At 42.5% G+C, this 5,380-nt stretch overlaps 1 pseudogene; it reads right to left on the minus strand.

Moving 5' to 3' along the window:
• Positions 1-207: 207 nt before the first annotated feature.
• On the minus strand, positions 208-4,854 carry LOC122150591 (annotated as a pseudogene).
• Positions 4,855-5,380: the final 526 nt, after the last annotated feature.

Consider the following 5,380-nt stretch of genomic DNA (forward strand, 5'->3'; position numbering starts at 1 on the left):
CAGTCCACCCCTTGTCAACTTGGCATTGTACACATCTTAACCATATATAATTTCTAAATAAGGACAATTATAAAGTCATATTTGCACCTCACATAATACACTAACACACATACAACCAAAATGTTTTAAATTTATTTTCATTTTACAGTTCGTAACAGAGGAAAACAAAAATATTTGATGCACATACACAATGAAGTAACATTACAATCACAGTCCTCATTTCTTCTGGTCACGTGGTCATAGCTGATACTCAAAACTACCTTTTTCCACCACCCATTCTGTATTTCCCTTGCCCTCAGCACGCACCTCAGCTGGTCATGGTTCTTTGCCTGGTGGAGTGACCCAAACATTCATTCCTGAAATGTCTGGGCCATTAGTAGTCATCTCAGAATTGGGTTGCTGTAATTTTCCATTGACTTTAAACGCAGGGCATGGTAGTACTAAGAAACGTCCTAAAGAGTCTCCCATATTCCAGACATATTCTTCTTTACCTCCATTATGTAATGTCAATCTAATTTTCCCTTCGTAATCAGGATCCATCACACCAGGTAGTACAGTAATGCCCTTCCTTGCTGATCCAGAGGCATGAGGAAGCCAAAATGGCCATGTGCCATTATTAATTTCCAGTTCAACGCAATCAGTATTATGTCTTCAGGTGGGAGTGTTCCTCCCTTTGGGACTAAAATTTCCAGACCCACAGAGCATAGGGTAGCAGGGATAGGACTCAAAAAGTTTTTGAGGGGGTCAATGGGGTAATAGTGAGTGGTATCAGTCCCATTTCTACCCCTTGGTTCCTGGACCAGTGAATCTTAGTTATTAGAAAAAAAACAAAGTATATTGGATGCTGGTTTAGAGCATATACAGCCTCCTGGAGAACATTGCCCCCACCCTTCGAGGTATTGCTACCTAGCTGGCACCATAATTGTGTTTTCAGTAGGCCATTCCATCCTTCTCTCAAGGCAGCTGCTTAAGGATGATGGGGAACTGGTAAGACCAGTGAATTCCATGAGCATAGGTCCATTGCTGCACTTCATTTGTTGTGAGGTGAGTTCCTTGATCTGAAACAATGCTGTGTGGGATACCATGACGGTGTATGAGGCATTCTGTAAGTCCACAGATGGTAGTTTTGGCAGAATCATTGCATGCAGGGAAGTCGGATACATATCCAGAAAATGTGTTTATTCCAGTAAGAACAAAACTCTGTCCTTTCCATGATGGAAGTGGTCCAATGTAATCAACTTCCCACCAGGTTGCTGGATGATCACTCCAAGGAATGGTTCCATATTGCTGACTCGGTTTTGGTTTCTGCTGCTGGCAGATAGGGCACTCAGAATTGGTGGTAGCCAAATCAGTCTTAGTACATGGGAGTCCATGTTGCTGAGCCCATGTATAACCTCCATCCCTGCCACCATGGCCACTTTGTTCATTAGCCCATTAAGCAATGACAGGAGTAACTTGGGAAAAGGATGGCTGGTTTCCAGGGAATGTGTCATCCTATCTACCTGATTGTTAAAGTTCTCCTCTGCTGAGGTCACCTTTTGGTGGACACTCACATGGGACACAAATATCTTTACTCCTTTGGCCCAGTCAGAGAGGTCTATCCATGTACCTCTTCCCCATACATCCTTGTCACCAATTTTCCATTCATGCTACTTCCAAGTCCCAGGCCATCCGGCCAAGCTATTGGCCACAGCCCATGAATCCGTATACAATCGTACATCTGGCCAATTCTTGTTCAATGCAGTGAACAGCCAATTGCACTGCTTGAAGTTCTGCCCACTGGGAGGATTTCCCTTCACCACTGTCCTTTAAGGAAGTCCCAGAAAGGGGCTGCAGTGCCCCTGCTGTCCACTTACAAGTGGTGAATGCATATCGTACAGAACCATCTGTAAACCAGGAATGAGTTTTCTCTTCCTCAGTCAACCGATCATAAGGAACTCCCTATAAAGCCACAGGTGTAGAATGGGAAAGGGAAGGTAATGTGACTGGAGTGAAGACCATAGGCATTTGGGCCACTTCCTCATGGAACTTACTTGTGCCTTCAGGTCCTGCTTGAGCCCGATCTCTGATATACCACTTTCATTTAATGATGGAGTGCTGCTGTGCACGTTCAACTTTATGACTCTGTGGGTCAGAAAACACCCAGTTCATAATGGACAGCTCAAGCCTCATGGTGACTTGGTGGTCCATGGCTAGGCATTCAATCTATACTAAAGCCCAGTAACAAGCCAAAAGCTGTTTCTCAAAAGGAGAGTAGTTATCCGCAGAGAATGGCAGGGCTTTGCTCAAATCCTGAGGGTCTGTTTTGGGATTCACCAATAGGGACCTGCCAAAGACTGCAAACAGCATCTCTATCTGCTACAGACACTTCAAATACCATTGGATCAGCTGGATCATATGGCCCACGTGTCAGAGCAGCCTGTACAGCAGCCTGAACCAGTTACAGAGCCTTCTGTTGTTCTGGGCTCCACTCAAAACTAGCAGCTTTATGAGTCACTTGATAAATAGGCCACAGCAACACACCTAACTGAGGGATATGTTGCTTTCAAAATCCAAAGAGGCCCATCAGACGTTATACCTCCTTTTTAGTTGTGAGGGAAGCCTGATGCAATAACTTATCCTTCACTTTAGTATGAATATCTTGGCATGCCCCACACCACTGAACCCCTAGAAATTTCACTGAGATGCAAGGTACCTGAATTTTTGTTGAGTTAATTTCCTAACCTCTAGCATGCATATGTCTCACCAATACATCTAGAGTCATCAATACTTCTTCCTTACTAGATCCAATCAGCATAATGTCATCAATATAATGGATCAGTATTATGTCTTGTGGAAGGGAAAGGCGATCAAGACCCCTACTGACTAAATCATGACATAATGCTGAGGAGGTGATATACCACTGAGAAAGCACTGTAAAAGTATATTGTTGTCCTTGCCAGCTGAAGGCAAACTGCTTCTGATGGTCCTTTGAATTTGGTATTGAGAAAAAGATATTGGCCAGATCAATAGCTGCATACCAAGTACCAGGAGATGTACTGATTTGCTTACACAATGAAACCACATCAGGAACAGCAGCTTCAATTAGAGTCAGCACCTTATTAGTTTACAATAATCTACTGTCATTCTTCAAGATTCATCTGTTTTGTGCACAGGCAAAATAGGTGAATTAAATGGGGATTTGGAGGGAATCACCACCCCTGCATCCTTCAAGTCCTTGATGGTGGCAGTAATCTCTGCAACCCCTCCAGAGAAACGATGTTGCTTTGGTTTACTATTTTTGTAGGTAGAGGCAATTCTAATGGCTTCCACTTGGCTTTTCCTACCATAATAGCCCTTACTCCACATGTCAGGGACTGAATTTGGGAATTCTGCCAATTGCTGAGTATGTCTATTCCAATTATGCATTCTAGAACTGGGGAAATCACTATAGGATGGTTTCGGAACACACTGGACCCACTCTGAGTTGCACCTTAGCTAAAACTTCATCAATAATCTGACCTCCATATGCCCCTACTCTGGCTGGTGGACCTCAATGATGCTTTGGGTCTCCTGGAATTAGTGTCAGTTTAGAGCCGGTGTCCCGTAATCCCCAAAAAGTCTGATTATTTCTTTTTCCCCGATGAACAGTCATTCTCATATATGGTCTCAAATCCTTTTGGGGAAAGCTAGGAAAAAGACTGACATTATAAATTTTTGACAATGTAGTGTGGTCCTTCCTCAAGGGACCCAACCTCCCCTTCATTCAAGGGGTTGTGGGTTTGTAAACTGACTCAGGTCTGGGAATTGATTGATAGGCCGTGACTCTGCATTCTGCCGATTCAATCTAGGCTGCGGTTCATGTGACCTTGAATTCTTCTGTCTATACAGATCAAGTAAAAATTTAGTAGGTTTGCCATCTATTTCACTACTAGGAACACCATTCCTAAGTACCCAATGCCATAATTCCACATGAGTCGGAGTATTCTGATTACTGTCCTGACTCTGCTGTTCATTAAGGTAACTACACTCACCTTTCCTTTGTATATTAACTATTGCCACTTGGCCCCTACTACAAGTGGACCAAACAGCCCCATCATAGTTAAGTGTCTCAGTTCAATTAGGGCAGTTCCCACTGTCAAATCTGGCTTACGTAAAATAGCAATCACAGCAGTCTTCCAGGATACTGGGGCTCCTTCACAAATTTATTCTTTATTTTACTGGTGAAAGGCATGTCTTGTAGATTCTCTATTTCTGGATCTAGGGGTCTAATCTGATAAATCCATTCTAACAGGCCAATTTCCCTAAGCCTTTAGATACCTTCTTCTACATTATACCAAAGCAGGTCTGGTACTTCAACTTGACTTAAGGTAGGCCACTGAGTAATCCATGCTTCAGTAAGCCAACCAAATAACTATTAGATCTTTTCCTAACCTCTTGAGTTGAAACATTGAATGAAGAATCCATACTTAGTGAGCTTAAATCAATAAACTCAGACTGATCCAATGTTATGTTCCTTGCACCATTATCCCATACACTCAGTAGTCATTCCCATACATATTCTCCAGGTTTCTGTCTCTAGATGTTAGCAAAATCAAGTAGGTCTTTTCAGGTGTAGCTTACCTCTTCTGTCACACTTTGTATTTCACCTTTCGGGGCTCACTTGGAGTTAACTTTAGTTATAGGTCTAGCAGCAAAAATGGGTGATTGGGGAAGTTCCTGAGAACATTCAGCAATGTCTTCCATGACCTCTGCACCAGGAAATGACCCAGCAGGAGCAGTTGGGTTACTCCCATCAAACCGAGATGGAGGAGTTAATGGTTTTACAGTAATCCTTTCAGATGGTTGGGGTTCAACAGAGTATACTGGATCCATCTATATCCTGATCTTCCTGACTATCTACACATATGTTCCCATTCCAGGTTTCAGGATTTCATTTTTTCCCAATCAATCCCTCAATTTAACTTCAGACATCATTCTGGGTTGACAATTTAATCGATGTTGATATTCTGCCATGCTTACAATAAGGCTCTGGGCTTGCTTTTCATCAATATCAGCTCTGTTATTGGAAGAAATAAGGCTTCCTTTCAGAGCACAACTGAAAATATTGAAGTCTTTTATGTGGCATTTAAGCTGTGACTCAGCAGTCCTAAACTCATCTCACTCTTTCACCACTTTGTCTAGTGTAAGTAGGACCACCAAGCAAGCAGCTTCCTTATACTTCTCATGCTGACAAAATTGTAGAAAAGTATCAAATATATGATCACCCAGAGCCTCACTTCTCACAAGTACTTGATCTATTGGTGGTGTTATTTTGCATATTAATGTTGCCACATCATGCCATGGATTAAAAGGGCCCTCTTTACTAACTGAGGCAGAGTCACCAGTGCCTTTAAGATTA

Source organism: Orycteropus afer, unplaced genomic scaffold (genome assembly GCF_000298275.1).
Source record: "Orycteropus afer afer isolate SDZICR_OR568_19922 unplaced genomic scaffold, OryAfe1.0 scaffold00178, whole genome shotgun sequence".
Classification (NCBI taxonomy): domain Eukaryota; kingdom Metazoa; phylum Chordata; class Mammalia; order Tubulidentata; family Orycteropodidae; genus Orycteropus; species Orycteropus afer.